The sequence below is a fragment of the Coturnix japonica genome, chromosome 15 (assembly GCF_054131305.1).
Source record: "Coturnix japonica strain WE chromosome 15, WE-NBRP24, whole genome shotgun sequence".
Taxonomy (NCBI): domain Eukaryota; kingdom Metazoa; phylum Chordata; class Aves; order Galliformes; family Phasianidae; genus Coturnix; species Coturnix japonica.
In genome coordinates this window covers 17077041-17094651 of record NC_140677.1, presented here as the reverse complement: position 1 = coordinate 17094651, position 17611 = coordinate 17077041, and the positions used below count along the sequence as shown (strand labels likewise).

Below are 17611 nucleotides of genomic sequence, written 5' to 3'. Positions count from 1 at the left end.
GAGCCGAGCCGTGTGGTGGCTGTCAGCAGGGGGCGGCGGGGGGACACGGAGCGGGGTGTGGAGCGAAACAACGTACGGCCTCTGTGTGCAAGGAAATGGCAGCCAAAGGCGTCCAGCTCCACTTGTGGATGTGGATGGAGCCCAGGCAGTGCGTGTGAGCGCTGTGATGTGCTGCATTGCAGCACTGGGGGCACTGACAGGAAAGAAAAGCCCCAGATCTGGCCATGCAGCTTTTAGCAGCGCTGCATTCAGGTCTTGATCTTTGCTGGCAAAACCGCGGAGCTGCTGGTAGTGACAGTGCTGAGACACGGCGCTTTGTAGCGGACACTGCTGCACCCAACTGTGCTGCTGCGATCTTTGCACCCGGTGCAGTTCCCATGGAAATAATCCGCAGGCATTACTTTTGGAGCGGCCCGTACAATACAGCTTCACCATTTTATCTGTGTCTTATCATCCTACCTAAAATGTAAGACTCTTCTCTGAGAATCCAATAGTACCGAAGGTTCATCGTAAGAGACACTTCAGGAGTCACCTCAGGCTGTTCTAAGCGGTAGAACACTCCCATCGCATCCTGAGGAATGTGGAGAGGTTCACAGAAGAGGCTCTGACCCCACGTCTGAGGCTAAACCAGCACTGACATCCTCCATACACCGTACTCCTAACATTTCATGTCTGATGTGGAGCAAACTCCTGTCCATCCGCACACAAAACCTGATGCGATCAATTATGCTGAAAGCACAATACAGAAAGCAAAAACCTGTTCTTTGCCTGTGGCGAACTTGAAATCTTTCCAACAGAAACAGAGCCCCACAGCATCCCTATGGGAGCAGCAAGGCACAAATGCCACTTCTGACTACTGCAGTGACACCATACCCCGAGCCTGTGACTTGAATCACCTCATCCTCTCACAAACATTACATTGTACAGAACGAAACCCCATAATGTTGTCAGTAACATTTCCGAAGGGTATAGGCAGGTTCACTGCAGCCTAGGAGAGAGCTAGCCAGGAAACCATGAAGTAAGCCTTGCGTTTTTATTGATTTATGGCAGTTTTCCAGACCTTTGTGTGATTATTAAAACAGAAGAGAGAACTGTGGTGCTTAACAATGAGATCAGATCAGCGGTACAGAGAGTGGAATGTGTAATTTGCAACAGGGGAGGCCCAAAATCAGACTTGCCTTGTTAAACCATACAGATAAAAGAGTGAGCCGCCCTTTTCACTGTGCAACACTGGGTTTTTCAACCAAATCCATGTGAGGCTGCTATGAGCTTTGCGTGTCATTTTCTTGAAGCACACAACAACTCACCAATAAAAAGCGAACTCATTCAGTCTGCTGGCTGTTTTGCAGGCCAGGCTTACATTTGGTCCCTTTTTACCTCTGAGCCAAAGTCTAGCATTGTTAGCGAGAGGCCAAGCTAAGACATTTACTTACAGGCAATTCCATTTAACCACGTTAATAATGCAGGACATCAGGTGGTTCCAGCTGGGTAGAGCAGTGAAGACACATCAGCTATTTGCTCAGAACTGAACTGAGAAAACAGAACACTTCATCTTTGCTAACGCCATCGTTACTGTCCGTGTTCTACACACAGAAGGTGTGCCCACGTGAAGAACACGCTCTGTGCTAACTGTGGGGCACAGCACACTCCTCGGTGGCTGCTCCTGCATTGCTGAAGGAAAGCAGTCTTTGTTAGCAGATCTTTTGCTTGGAAGCCAAACCAAACAGTTGCTTACACCACAACACAGTAAAGCAAAAAGAATAATAAAGTTACTTGAAAAGTGATTGTGCAGAATGGACAAGAGAGAAATGCTCAATACTTGCAGAAGTAGAAAGAAAGGTCCTGAAAACAAGGGAGAATTCTGGCATCACTTATTTTAAAAGAATGGTGACTCAGTATTTAGAAAAGAGGTCAGCCACTGGATTTCACAACCACATGTGGAGAACACTACAGAGGAAACTGGATGGGTCTGCCAAAGCAGTCAGTGTAGGGCCGAGAGCTGCCTCCCCCACACACACCAAGGTGGATTCAAAACAAAAAAACACAGAACTCTCCTCTGCAACTATTTCTGAAGTGTTTGACCAGCAAAGTGCAAAAACCAGCAGCACTGAACTGCTACAGGGACCGAACCGTGCTGATATCACCAGAGCCAGGTGGGCAAATCCCAGACAGCTTCGTGTGTTACTGCCCATCCTGTACCCAGCTGTGCATAAATAGGAAATGTCAGTCTAACTATTCCAATGCAGTCTGTAAGGTGAACAGACAACACGTGGAACAGAAGGACTTCCCAGTCTTCCCCTGGAAGCGAATGAGAGGAATTTTATGGACAACAAATAGAGCATATTGACAGTCAGAATGCTTGTACAGCACATGCATGCTATAAACTGCACTGTATTCCATGATGCCGTCTCATCCTTGTTGCTCTCCTCTGGTGTTTTCAGCCTGGGTAACGTAACTAAAGCAGCACATCTTACAGCACGCACCGACATAACTAAACACAAGTCACAAATAAGGGAGAAGTGGAGCAGATCATTCCTTTATAAGATTAAAAAACCATCCTGGGGATTTTCTTTGAAACTTATGCCATGCGGTTCCTGAACTTCCTTTTTATCCCAATGGCTCCCAAACACTTTGTCCTTCACAAGACTGTCTTCCCCCCCTGGGGAAAACACAGCATTTCCACTGCTCAAGTACTACAGCTGGAAGGCACAGGACAGAAATTAAAGCACACTTCACTAAGTGAAACTGTTAACTGCATTTAGAGACTGAAATAATGCAGAGAGCCTAAAAGAATGAATGTCCTCTCCTTGCAGAAATGGATGGAGGTTTCAAGAACCAAAGCTCACCATCTGTCTCCCTTTCTGTCACTGAAGGAGCACACCAGCTCCTTTATAGTGTGCCTCTGATCCTCTCGTTTTCCAAGGCAAAAACCTAAGAATGACTCTCACAGGACTCATTAAGGCTGCTCCCCCCTCCAAGCAAAGAGTAAGCACAAGTAGAACTCTGCACAGTGCTCCCAGGAGATGCATGGGAAGACACGTACTGAGGCAGCCAACACAGCTACTTTCACCTCTCTGGGAAACAGACTGAAAAAGCTGAGGCTGAAAGGACAAATGATGTTTCCAGTTTACTGTTTTAACTTCTCAGCTAAACAGCAAGGATGAGATGTCCACAACTACGAGCAGTTTTGCTAGTAATTCACACGTCCACTCACTGGAATGAGGGATGCTCTGCTTAGTGACTTGTGTATAGAAGCGGGGAGCACACACAGGTCGTACAGTACAGGGGTTTCACAGCCACTATCCTTATGGTGCTTTTTGAAAGCAGCCAGGACAGTCAGGTCACAAAGATCACAGCAGTCTTGACTGACTGATCTTCACTCACAGAGGGGCTCTGGAGATCTTTCCTGTTGCATTATGAAACGATGAACATCAGAGCTCACACGTACACCTGCACAGTGAAAAGTACCCAGCGTTCATTGAAGTCATCCAGGATGCACGCAGCATTCAGAGATTCCTGGTCCTTTTACATACCCACAAAGCACTGTGTACTTCGAAGACAAGGAAGTGGTGTACAGACACACACCTGTGATTGCTTGGCCCCACTGATGCTGTTAGCAGCCAGGTTTGATCAGAGGCCCAGCAGTCAAAAACCCTTTCAGAATCTTATCCACCATCCTCTCTTCAGCTCCCCTGCTGGAGCTGTTTTCACATCCGTGAAAATCTATTAAACTCTAATGTTTGCTTTTGTAACAAAGTCCTCCAAGACTGCAAACAGCCTTCCTTTTCTCTCCCTTTTTACTGTCTAATAACTTGTACAGAAATAGCCATGCTGCAGATCTGACAAAAACCAACCCACCACAAACCGTGAAACAAACACGCACATAAAAACTTGGGGCAGGGGAGGAAACCCTCCAAAAATCCACAACCTATTTGAGACTTTTTAAAGACTCCTCCCAGACTCACCGTGGGGTGTTTGGCCTCAGCCCCCCCCACGCCCCCAGAAAATATTCTCTTTTTTCCCCTTGTGAGAATACTGACAAATGTGGGTGGCAGCCTGGGGCTCTTCTCCTGGCTCACAGCATTGCCCGAACACACACAGCCCGCCTCCATGCTGAAGTAAAACTGCAGCATTAAAATATTTCTGCGTGCTGCATCTGTTCTCACCACCCACAGTCTTGCTCCTGCCTTGCTGCTCTTGCCTACTGGCGTGAGTATTTCAGCTTTAGATAGAACTGTTTTAGGGATGCAGGCCAAGAAGGTTAACGACAGTTAGCTTTTGTTGTTTGGGTTGAATATGGTTAAAATTAAGCATCCTTCTTTGCACAGTGGCTGGAGATCTCTCAGTCTGTGCCCACACCCAGTATTAATAAACAGGCTCAGTCCGTGGCAGTGGACAGGTTCATCCCTGCAGAAGAGAACTGCCAAGTGAGTGCCAGCAACTCCTCCAAGTCTGTGCAGCACCGCCTGCAGAAAGTGCTCTGTACTCTTCCTTACTGACGTTCTTGGGTTGGATGTCTTTGGGAAAGCTGCCTGTTTTCTGTGCTAGGATGACCGACATCAAGCAGCTTTTGACTTTCAAATCCATCCACAGTCCAACTAAATCTTGACAATGAGAAGTCCCCGTTCTATAGCTCTACTACACGGACACTCAGCTGCTGGTCCAAACGTGGCACTCTGAAATTATGCAGGTTCCCAAGCAGCTCTACAATTACTGGAAAGTTAATTCCGGAACTGCTGCAGTGAATTGTTTTTAGCAGCTATTAACCTATGTAAATGTCCATCTGTTCCGATTCCTTTCCACTGCTGAGTGTCCAGTGTCTGTTTTGTGATTTGAAGGTGACTGAACGTTACAGTCAGCTGTGAACAGGAAAGGTAACGGGTCACTAAAGCACACAGAACGTCAGCATCGTTTGTAAGGTGGAAATGAAAAACCATAGTCTTCATTCTGATAGTCCCTCTCACTACCAGCCTTTATTACTGCTGAAATGAGAAAATCAGACTAGAGGGAAAGTTGTAATTAATGGAGTGGAATTAATCCAGGTCACTCTATTACTCTGGCTTTGCACAAGGGTAACTCTACTCCAGTAACTTCAGCGGAGTTTTGCTGGCACAAACCCACTGTAAGCAAAAGCAAAATTTAGCCTCTCGTTTGTTCTTATAAGGCTCCTGGCCCTTAAGCATCAGACTGACTGGAAACAGTTCACAGCCTTCAAGTTAGAAAGGAGAAAAATCTGACTAACAAGAAAAACACAAGTGTGCCAAATAAATATGGTACTGTTTTATAGCCTACAGGCTCAAAAAGATGCAGAAACACTTGTCTTAAAAGAAAGGTGACAGGGCTTAGCAAGAAAGCACCCTTAATGGCTATAGCTGCTACTGAAACTGCTGCCTCTCGTCACTAATCTTGGACAAACTGCTTTTTTTTCTTTCCTCTTAAATGGAAATCACAATCCTGCTATGAAGCAGAGCAGCCACGAATTAAGAGTTTTGGTAGCTATTATAAAAGGTTGGATTTTATGACAGATAAGACAATATTTCTGAGGTTTCTTAAAGCACGACTGTGATGAGAATGACGATAAAAGCACCCCGTGTATCAGGGTGAGCACAGGAGACATTACATATTTTGCAGTCTAAAAGTAGCAGAAAGCTTGTTAGTTTAGAAGTGACTTGGAAACAAGCTGGCTCCATTTTGCAAAGGTTCCTCCCTGTGCTGCCAATCACAGCCTTAGACTCCTTTTCTAGGTCTCTGTCTCCTTATTAAAGCAAATAGGAAGTGACAGTAATGACACCAATGATGGATGCAGTATCTGCGATGCAGTTTTTTCCCATTTCTCTCCAGGGATTGGGCTGATTAACAAATCTGAATTTGTGTTTGCAGTCACAGACTATTTATGGGGCTTGAGAACATCAGCAGTCATGGAACTTCATACCATATATTTTTCATCACCCCTTTTTTTCCCAGAGCAAACAGCCTGTTCAGGAATGACCACAGTTTTGACTGCAATCATTCATCTAACTGCTTATTTGTGCCTATTTGTCCCAGACACATAGAAAGGCTTGGATTGGAAAGGACCTTAAAGATCATCTCGCTCCAAACCTCCTGCCATGGGCTGGGCTGGTCTCCACCCCTTAGATCAGGCTGCCTATCCAACCTGGCCTTGAAGGCACCATTCGCCTCCAGAGATGAGGCAGAGATGTGGGACGTGCAGAGGCCAATCCTCACCTGCATTGGTCAGGGTCAGTTCAACTCTTGCACAGCAGCCAAATCACTGGTTCTAAGATACAGACTTGCTCTTAAAAAAGCTTGTCTTGCCACAAATCTTTAGTTCTGAATAAATAGAGAAGCTATTTAGAGCTAAAACTAGCATTTGCATAGCCCTGCAAAGACTTCAGCAGAAGCCGGTATCTGAGAATAGGAACAAAACGTAAAACATGTTTGAAAGAAGGATGGCCATTCTCAGAAATAACTCAGCAGAGAGCTAAAATAAACCACACCCCATGGCAATGGTTAGCTGAAATATTCAATCCTATCTTTTATTAACTGTAACAAGAACAGACTAAGAACTGCTGACAATACACACATTTTACAGAGAAAACGGGTACCGTGAGACATAAAGGACAGTGACGCTGCAGGCCAGGACAGCACTTGAGCTGTTATTGAGGATCACAGCTCACATGGTTCTGTTTTAGTAAGGCTATAAGTCACTGCATCTCTCAAATCTCTCTGCTGGACTGCGTTTCTATAGAGGATTCTTTGTTTGCACCTGGATGTGTTTAAGAGCCGTCTGGATGTGGTGCTCAGGGATATGATTTAGCGGAGGGTTTTTAGAGTTAGGGTACTGGTTAGGCTGCGGTTGGACTTGATGGTCTTCAAGGTCTTTTCCAACCTGGGTCATTCTATGATTTTCTGGAGAAGCGTGTTTGTCCCAACTGAACTTCACATTCATTTAGTCCGCTTCCCAGTTCTTATCCAAGAAAGGAACCATCGAGTGTCTTTAACTGTTCTACCCCAGTGCAGCACCCAGGGTGCACTCCCAGGTGGCTTATTTCACTGGTAGCCTTACACCTGCTGAAGATCTTGTTGATACGGCAGCATTCCCTGTATTTCCTTTTTCTGGAAGAACTGGCAGAGGGAAACTAACATAAACAAACTCTTGCACCGAGACACCGGCAGACTGGCTTAGCCTGTAATTTGTTTTCTTGCACTGTTCCTCCAGGATGACTGCATAGCTATTTGCAATACCATAAAAAGGTACAAGAGACCAAGCCCTGCCCTTCTCGGTCAGTCATGACCCTGTAATTTGTGGTGGCAACTATCCTAGTATAGTAGGAGGGATGCGACGGCACCATGCTTAGGTGTTTCATGTGTGCCAATAAAATGGAGCAAACATAATGTTATCTGGAGCAGGAATAAGAACGGTCACTGTCAGGGCTCAGCTCCAGCAAGTCTTCCAGCTCATTAATCACGTGCTCCCAACCCCACTGTAAAGACAGGTTCTTCCCCCAGTTATTCTGCATTTAAACGCGGCCTTGTCTGTAGGTAATGTACAACCTGGGACTGTTCTACATGACGGAGATTTAGATACTACAAGGAAATTGTGCTTCTAAGACGTTTTCTTCTGCAAAACCATTAGCATGATTAGCATAAAACCCGTATGAGACCCTGCATAAAATCCAAACCAAACATGTAGGGCAAATGAAATCAGCGCAGTTATACCACGGCTGACGTCTGTCCAGAAGGATTTCATTTTCTGCACCCTGAGCTGATGGGGCCGGCCCAGAGCAGGGCCATTGGGATGCTCAGGGGGCTGGAGCACCTCCGGGGTAAAGACAGGCTGAGGGTGCTGGGCTTGTTCAGCCTAGAGAAGAGGAGGTTCTGGTGAGTACCAATACTGATTTGCATACCTTTTAAGGCCTAAATCAGATGCTAAACACTACTGAAGTGCTGAAGATCTAAGACAACATCCCAAAAGCAGTTACTGCCATTCATATGACTGAGAACAGCTATTCTGCCAGGCAGGTGCTCAGTTGTTTTTCTTATTCTTCTTAAAAAGAGGAAAGAAGTACAAACCTTACTGTGAACACAGTGCTCCACTTCTGTCTTTGCTTCCAAACAAAGTGAACTTTATTTCCCTGGGCAGTTGATCTATCAAGCTTCATAGGTTCTTAATCACACGTTAAACAGACGCTCTGTGATGTGCTCTGCCTGGTGAAACAGAACACCTACCCATTGTGGAATGTTCTCACTATATAAGAAAGTGCTGTGCTAATGTAACCTGCTGGTTATTACCTCTGCAAACAGCAAGAAGCTGCTCCCTAATGCCAAGGGAAAAGATAGAAAGGGAAGAGCTACGTGACTATATAACAGAGAACCAGCAGAAAGCCATTAAGCCCCCTCACAGAGCTCCTGAAGCAGAAAGCTCACTCAAAAGATGCAACAAAAGAAAGCACATGGAAGCCCCCGTTTGTCCTGAGCACACTTTGCACACTGATGTGTCACCCCGCTGATGCACTGACTGAGCTTATGATCTCCAAGTGAAACACGGCCCTTCTATTCACGTTTCTGTACCATCAGAGACTGCTGATGATTTGTGTTACTTCTTAATTTCTGCCTCAAGCTTCTTCATTTATACTCTAAGCCGATGCAAGTTTTCCTTCCAGCAGGCTGTAGACCACATTGTTCTGTATTAGAAGAGCATGATGAGTTTTATATGTTTTTATTCCAGCTACTGCAGAATATTAAGAAGGGTGAGAGCCAGAGGGCAAAATTCTCCCACCCAGATCTAAGCTGTCAGAATGGAGGGAAAAAAAGGAGGAGGGGGGACTCTGTGATAATACTGTATGACTCAGAGGCTTCGCAAACCACCTTCAGAAATACGGCTGGGCAGGATGAAGGCTCCCTCCTCTTTCTCTGCTCCATTTACACATTCCCAGGACTTGCTGCAACAGGAAACACCAACATTTTCCTCCAAATCTTCAGGGGAAAAGTTTCATGTTTTTGCAGCTGTGCTGGTCAGAATGCCGCTCCCAGCAGCCCCTCAGCTCCCTCCTTAAACGTCCTCCCACTGCTCAGATTTCTTTTAAAATGATGGTGGAATCCTCACACAGGTTCCCAGCAGCACACACACACTGTTGTGATCCAGCAACAGGTAGCTCAGCTCCACCGCACCATGCTCCACTCCTCAACAGAACAGGGGGGAAATAGGATGGAGGAAAAGGAATCTCACAGGTTGAGGTAAGGACAGGGAGGTCAATGACCAGTTACTATCACTGTCAAAACACTCAGCATAGACTGATTGCTGTAATTTATTACCTGCTGGTAACTAATCAGAGCAGCGAGAGCTAAAGCAAATGCAAACACCTTCCCCACATCCCCAGAGCATAGACAGCACTGCTCAGGCTCAGCTCAGGCCACCAGCACCACCCTTCTAGTCCTGGGTGGATCTGGCTCTGAGCTGAGCTGGGGCAGCTGCTGGAGACCACCAGAGGTCACTGCTGCAGCTGCCATCAAACCCTTGTCGTGCAGACCCGACATACAGACACAGCCCCATCTTTAAAAAGACACAACTTTGCTGTCTTGCAGTTGACAGAGCAGCTGCCTTACAGCATTGCCAGAAGGAATCCAATGCAGCTCAGTGACTACAGCAAAAGACTGAACTTTTTTTTTTTTCTATTTCTTTGCCTGTTTCAGGATCTGTAAGTTGCTGCAGTGCACGTGATCTGTCCAAAGCTGCAGATGGGAACAAATGCTTTTTAATTTCCAGGTTGCTCACCTGGTGCAATCTACATTAGGGGCTTTTAGAAGTTCCTCCGTAAAGCTGAGAGCATCACAGCAAATCTTCATCTCAACACCTACATAAAAAGAACAGTTTTCCTTTGCTCTCCCTGGCAACATTAAGCACGTTTAAGCTGTCAGAGCTCACAAAACAGCCCTGAAATCTTCATCCAGCTTGTACTTTAATAAGAACAGAAAGTCAGAGCAGCCCTATAAGTTCACTTACCTTGCCTGTAGCTGGGCACTGCCGCATACACAGCAAAAGGAAGAGGCTGGTCACTGGTTGAGAATATGAATACAGATGGGCTAAATTTAAGCAGAAGGGCCAATATTACAAGACAGCAGCAAGTGAGATACAAGTCCAGTTCAGCTCTTTTCCTGATAAGTACTCCAGCTGAATTAAAAAGACCAGCCAGCTGTATTATAGGATCACAATAGTGATGAAGTGCTACATGTGCATGTTAAATAGCTGCATTCGCACTTATAATGCTTGCCTAAGGACACACTTCCACAACTGTAAGGATACTCCAATATCTTAAAACATATGTACATATATGTTATTTTACAGCAATGAGACCGCACACAATATACAGTGCTAAGAACAGTAACGTCCTTCAGTGCAGGTCTGCTGTTTGCAATGAACAGCTGGAAGCACTCCACCTCCAGACTGGGCAGATCTCCCTTAGAAACTCTCACTGGCCAAGATTTGTCTTACAAGGACTCAGAAACGAGAGCTGCCTCGTTTGGTTCTGTGTGTGAGCACAGCCCAGCAGCACAGCACAGCTGTAACCTGAGGGCAGGTGTGGGACGGAACATTGCCCTCAGCAGCACGGAGCTGCCCTCACGCACCGATCTGCCTCACAGGTACTGAGACTGAAATAGCACACCCAGTATTTATAGGCCCACAGAGCACTCCAGGAGGGTTAGTCACCGTGTGTGACGATGGACACAGCCCTCCTCCGAGGTCTAAAAATAGGAGGCTGCAAAGGACTCCTGCAGCAGCTCTGCTGAGTGATGCAGGACTGCTCACCATCAGCAGGGACACTGATTAACTCGGGGTTCCCCTGCGGTTACTCAGTGATATTCAACTCCTGCACTCCTTGCACTGAGCACAGCTAAACTACTATGCAATTAATCTGCGCAACCCTTGACTCTAAACGAGGGCTGGTAACTCTTGCTGACAAATGCACTGGACAGAACTGCTTTCCTGGCACCCCCAACGAGCAGAACACGTTCTTATAAGGCAGAGGCGAGGTCAGCTGAGCCTTTTGTGTCACTTCATTCTTACTGTACACTCACCCAGCGTCAACAGCAAAACATGGCTTTGCAGTCTTCAAAGCAAAAGTGAACTCTGAGCTCGGCTTCACAAGAATTGAGAAATGTTACGTAGATGGTGAGAAAAAAACCCCAACATTTAATGTGAAATGGTACCGAATCCTGAGTTTTAGGTGGAATAATTTGTTAAGGCAGATTTAAACAGGATCAGAGAGAGGGAAAAAGGAGGAAAAGAAGAAAAGCCCACCTGAGGAAACCCCTCATTTGCAGCAGTTATATTAAAGGGGAAAAAGGAGCATCTTTATCTACCAAACTGCTGCTTCCACACACAGCGTTACTATAGAGCAGGTTCAGACCAGGACTGAGGGCTGAAGGAATTCAGCTGGGGACTGTCCCAGAGCATCTCCATCGGTCTCCTGTGCACCACTGGATGTGAAAAGCACCTCTGCAGAAATCCCCAAGGCAAACAGGTCAGTGTTAAACAGCTGCTGTTCAGAAAGAAAGCAGGACTGACAGAATGCTGGAAGGTACCTGAGGCGGCTGAACTGAATCTGTGCTGTGCACAGAGCTCTGAGAAAGACAGAATTCGTTCTGAATCCCTTCCAGCACACACCTACACTGATGCATTTATAAGAAGGAATTCAAAAAACCCGACTTCTCTGTCCTTAACTTTCAACTGTACTTTTGAACTTTAGATGCCGGCTGAGGAAAATGCAGGTTTTCAGGACATTGCTCCACTCGGGACAGTGTCAAAAGGGCACAGACTTCAAGAACCTTTCCCACAAGGTGTGTCCCTTCCCGGGCTGTCCTCCGAAAGATGCATGAGAAACACCCACTGACCACAGGAGACAATAAATAGCCTTAGGGACAAAGGTGACAGCTGTACAAACATACTTTCAATGCCAGGTTTATCCAGAGCAGCTAAACATTTGGTTCTTAGCCCTTGGGAGCCAACAGATACGGTCTGTCCTCACCATATCCAAGACTAATGAAAGGCAGAGCGCTCCAACATCTGAAAATCCAAACACGGAGTAAAACAAAGAAGGCGGCTCCTGCCTGCGGCAGAGTTGAGGGAGCCCCGCTGCAAAGGCCGCGTTTGTTTGCTTGCTGTTTTTCCACCTCCTGGCACGTGCGTGCAAGCCCTCGGGCACAGCTCCGTTTTAGCATTCAAATTACAAAGCATCCGCGGCGCGTCTGACACCGCTCCAAGCCGGCAGCGGCACGCAGCTCTGAGCGAGCGGAGCGAGGCACAAGGAGCACCAAGGGCTGGCACCGGGCGGGCGAAGCGTTGCCTCTGCTGGGCATACAAAGGAAGTTCCTCCTTGTCCTATCACTTGTGTAAAAATGTTATTCCCCTCCTACTTAAGTTTAAGTACTGTAAAGCCATAGCGAGGTCTCCTTGAAGCCGGATTGAAAAGCCCAGCTCCCTCAGCCTGCTGTCATAGCAGCACTCCAGCCCTCGAGCATCCTCATGGCTTCCTCTGGACCATCGCTAGAAGTTCAACAGCTTTCCTATGTTAAAGGCCCCAGACCTGGATGCACTAACCCATCGGGGCCATACAAGAGCAGAGCATAAGGGGCCGTGCCAAAGTCTTTGCACGAGCCCAGGTAGATGCCATTAGTTGTTGTCCCTTTGTGCAGTGATGCCAACACTCCATCGTAGGTCACCAGGTCACCAGGTTGGTCAGGCACAATCTACCATTGGTGAAGCTGTGCCAGCTGTCTTGGATCACCTGCTCAACCCTCGTGTGTCTTATTCAGAGGGCAGTGAGGCCCTGGCACCGTTGTCTGGAGAAGCTGTGGGTGCCCAACCCTAGAGATGGCCAAGGCCAGGCTGGATGAGGGCAGCCTGTCCTTGTGGGAGACAACCAGCTGTTGGAGGGAGTTGGAAATTTAAGGCCCCTTTCAACCCAAAGCATTCTATGACTGTATGAATTTCTCAGCTAAAGGCACAAGGAAAACGTAAGTACTAACATACCTGATATTAACAGGCTTTCTCCTGTAACTGCCGTGTTGTCTGCATTGCACCTGAGTCACAGTATGTAAACCCATGACCAGAAGAACCAGTCCCTCAATAAAACAAAAGTATGAAAACAGGAACATAAAGAGTCACATACAAGAGTTATAACTGAGTCAGCATCAACCAGGCTGAATCACTGCCAGACAAACAAGGAAGTTAGAAAACTCTGCATAACAGGTATTTTTAAGGGGAGTTTCCTCTTTCAGATTGCCTGAAGCATTTCAAATGGAATTTAATTTGTGAAATATTTGAGGAGCACTATGGAACAATGGTATTGAAAATCAATTATTCTTCAAAGTTAGGTGCAATTACAGGAGCAAACTGACATGCTTTCTAAGTCCAGTCACCGGACTACTGGCATAGAGTGACAGAAACACTAACTTTATCAGTACAGAAAATCAAATTCAGACCATATCCATTTAATGGCCTAAGGCACAGTGACTTCCATCACAGAATGTGTCAGATGCACATTGATGGACACACACATAGCTCCTTCGTGGGTGGTGTGGAGGGCAGCACACTGCCTGTTTAGTGCACAAAACAGCACCGCACAAAGACTGACACTGGAGACAGGATCAGCATGTTGGTGATTGGAATGGTGACCAGAATGGAAAACCAGGCCAGTAGCACTGTACTGTGATATGCTTTGGCAGTGTAACTTGAAATACCACTTCCACTGTCCTTAACTATTTTGTCTCAGAAATATTTAGGAGAAATGAAAATTCTGTTATTCGCCGTTTAAAGAGAACATGAGAATTATCCGTCATTTCACTTGATTCATTCCTGAAGAACCCTGGAGCTGCACATTCAGTACTAAGGAGCTCAAAGTAAAAGGACAAACCACGGGCAGCATAAAGAAACAAAAGGTTGTGCCTGGTTCTGTTTAAAAGCCATTCCATGAAGGAGATCCAGCAGTCTCTGTCAGTAGTTCTCACATCTGTGATATCATAATCCTGTGGGGTTTACAGTTTTGTTTTGGTTTGGTTTTTTTTCCCCTAGAAGGAAACTATTTTATTGCCAGGAAGAAAACATCTGAAATCTCTAGCCAGCAAAATCCACTAAGGAAGGAACTTACAGGCTGAGATCATTCTAACTTGGGCTGGACTTTCTGTCCTAGTCCAAAGATTTCTTTATGCTAAATATCTCCTACACCCTCATCAATCTCTTCAATCAGCTTGACTCCTCACCAGCATCCCTCACCCACAGTCGCTCACCTGTTGATTGATCAAAGACCATCCTTCCCTTTTGATTTACGTAAGCCTCTCCCAAAATAAGCTCACAACCAACATTTAAGAAATTACAGTAATAAGCCACCTACTCTGTGCCACTGCCTACATTATTCAGTCATACATTCTACTTCTTCTTTCCCCCTTATGGCTGTCATGTTTGGTTTTTTTCAGATCATTCATTTTCTGAATTCACGCAGGGTTGGTGACAAGGGCTCCTTATCAGCTATAATCATAGTAAGCAATATTAATAACTGAAGACTTTTCTCCTGAAAACTGAGGTGTCAAATTCAGATGCCTGCATAAGAATGGCAGCTATCACATAAGAGAAGTTTCTAGCTGCCACAGCTGCAGGACAAAAGCATCAAGCTGTGACTCAAACACACCCCACATGTTCAGAAAGCAAAGAATCCCTGCTTTTCATAGTTCAGATAAGACTTCCAATAACTTGAACAGCAAAACCATCAGCTGCGATGCTGTGCCAGTTTGAAGCTGGAATTTGACGGTCATTCGGCTGTGAGCATGAGAGCAAACACAACAGGGAAGAATCACATGATGAACAATGTGTTCTTCCACACTTCTGCAAAGTTTCACCCAGTGAGAACGCAACATCCTGATGTTTTTCCTCCTCTGGTCTATCAAACCTACTTCTTCTGTTTACAGTAAAGCACCAAGAGAAAGTAAAAGGGCTCACATGACAAGTGTACTTGGTAAAGAACATAATAGGATTTGGAAAACAGTAGCATTCCTTGTTAAGCAATCGTCTTGCTCCCTATTTATGAAGCTCAGATTTTACTTGAGCTATTTAGGAAAGCACCTTACAGAACAGCAGCTGGTCACGAGTGGAAGGCTAGGACGCATAAATCAGGCCTCAAGTGCAAGGACAGATGGACTCCTTTCACCTCTGCTGTGCACCATGGAAAAAAATCCCACAAACATTTAAACTATGATTGTGGACTCACTCATGGAAAATATTCCACCTGATACCTGAAAACCTTCTACAACAACAGCAGAGAAAGGAATCAGACAGTAACAGAAGCACATGAGCCCTAGAAATAACAAAAGACAAGGAAACAAAATAACATGGATGCAGAAAAAACACCAAAAAACCCCACTGACATTTAAATGAGATGCAATATTCTGATCTATCAAGTATAATGTACATCAATGTACCTTGATGGCCCTTAACTGGGAAACGAGCACAGTTCCTCGTACTTCATTCCTGGCATCAAAGACAGACTTGATCTACTTTCTACTGCAGCTACACTTGCAAACTACAAGACCGTTTTCCCTATATGGAAATGAGGACTGTGAGGCTCAGCCTTCCTGTGAGACTGGGACGAACAGATTCTGCTTCAGGAGGGAAATCATCCTTATAGTGATGAAACTGACACCCTGAGCAATCAGATCTTGCCTGAAAAATAACAAACTTCAAGACCTTTGGAAGTGAACTCTGCACTATGTTTCCATCTGATTTGATTGTGTTTACAAGTACTAAGAGCACTTTAATACATGCCTGTGCACCACTGCCTGGGTATAATTCTCCTCTGGGAGTGTCATTTTAGATGTTTCACTTACAATGCAAGCAAACAACAAGAAAAGGTCTCTGATGCGTGGCCTTCTGCCTACAGATGCTGTTTGCCTTCACCGAGACCTGCATTCCTTCATGTCCCCTGGGGATTATTAATGTGAGTGGTTTTGTATTTGAAGATCCTTACCTGTACTTTACATATGTCTGAGCTGACACCGCACGGTAACTTAGTGAATTCTTCCAGACTTCAACACTTTGGAATGAAGCCTGCAGCAGATGCAGCTCAGGGTTCTGTGCTCTAATTGCTCTTTATAGTGTTTTTCCCACAGCGAAAAACCCTTCTGTTTCTCGTTATGAGGAACACTGACCCTTGAAGGTAAAGCCTGATCAAGTACCTCAGCCATTTCACTGCAGTGCTCTGCAGTGTTGTGCAGTGCTGCATTAAGGTCCTGACAGAACAGTAAGAGCCTTTCCACAAAGCTGTGCCTTTCAGATGCTGCTCCTTTGTCTTGTACCTCCTCCAATCAAAGCCTGGGAAGCCAAGAATTTGAGGACTTATGCAAACAAGAAGGAAAATGTCAATTTACTTCATGTTCTACAAAAGTCCTTCAAACATAACATGCTATTCTGAAACAAACTGAACAAGCAACTAGGCATCATATCCTGCAAGCCTGTGCTCTATGGGTGATGCCTCCTGAGCAGCAGCAGCTGGGAACCTCCACTAATTCAGCTCCTGCAGACCCAGGTGTGGTTTCTTTGTCTTTGCTGTTCTTTCTACTTGCCCTGCAGCTGAACTTAATCTATTAATATATAACAGTAAGGAAAGATTTCCCCTAGAGACAGCAGTGAACTTAAAACAACAGGTAACTGGTTTTATTTTCATCTTACAGAGAAAGAAGGTGAAGTAGTACTTCTAAAATCAAGACCTGAATGTTTCTGAATGGCAACAGCACTTTGATATCTTTTGTTCCTCCCATCTCCACATCACTGGAATCAGAACTCAAGCAAGCTTGATCTGTAAGATGTTACTATTGACAGTATGTCTGATCAGCTTCAGGACCTACACACAGGGACACACAGACATGTTTACCTTCAAAAGAGCAACTGCAGTATCCTTCATTGTACACTTACATACATCATGCTGAAATATTTCAAACTTAATTGCACGTGGTCCAGAAAAGACACAGACAAAATGCAAACTGCAACTCTTGAACTCCAAATGTGACTGCAATCACAATTAATTAAATCGCTGCACATCAGGCCGTTTCATGCATGCTGGAATTATCACAGCTCCAGCTGCCAAAAGGCAGACCTTGTGCTGTTGTGCTCTTATCCTGCATCTCTCTCATGCACAGAAACCCTTCACTGAGCTTACGTAATCTGAAGAAAAGAGGAAGAAAAGTCATCGTGTTTATAGCAGATCGGGGGAGGAGGCCTACAAAGATTATCAGGTCTAACTGCGTGACAGCTTCAGGGCTGAGCACAAGTCAGTTCACGTTGAGGACACTGTCCTAACGCCTCCTGGACACTGCTGGAGAGAAATTTCTCCCCAAATCCAGTGTGAACCTGCTCTGGTGCAGCACTGTGCTGCTTGTGCAGCAATTCCTTCCACTTCACAAAAGCACCCCATTAGTTAAGTTCTGCTCAGCTGTCCACATCAAGGATCCACATCAGAAATCAGCACCCACACAAACACATGGTCTCACCTTCAGCTGTGGCAGTCCTGCATACAGAGTGCTTGTCTACATAGCAGTGGCCCTGCTCAGACTTTCTGGCTGCTCC

General features: G+C 45.6%; 1 long non-coding RNA gene across 2 annotated transcripts; it reads right to left on the bottom strand.

Annotated features, from left to right (window-relative positions):
• Nucleotides 1–382: 382 nt before the first annotated feature.
• On the bottom strand, nt 383–10733 carry LOC146758402 (uncharacterized). Of its 2 annotated transcripts, XR_014934888.1 has the most exons (4): nt 10004–10733; nt 8869–9224; nt 1434–1671; nt 383–729 (listed from the first exon to the last, which is right to left on the bottom strand). It is a non-coding gene; the product is annotated as an uncharacterized LOC146758402 (long non-coding RNA). The 2 variants fall into 2 exon arrangements; XR_014934887.1 differs by having other exon boundaries at nt 1434–9224.
• Nucleotides 10734–17611: the final 6878 nt, after the last annotated feature.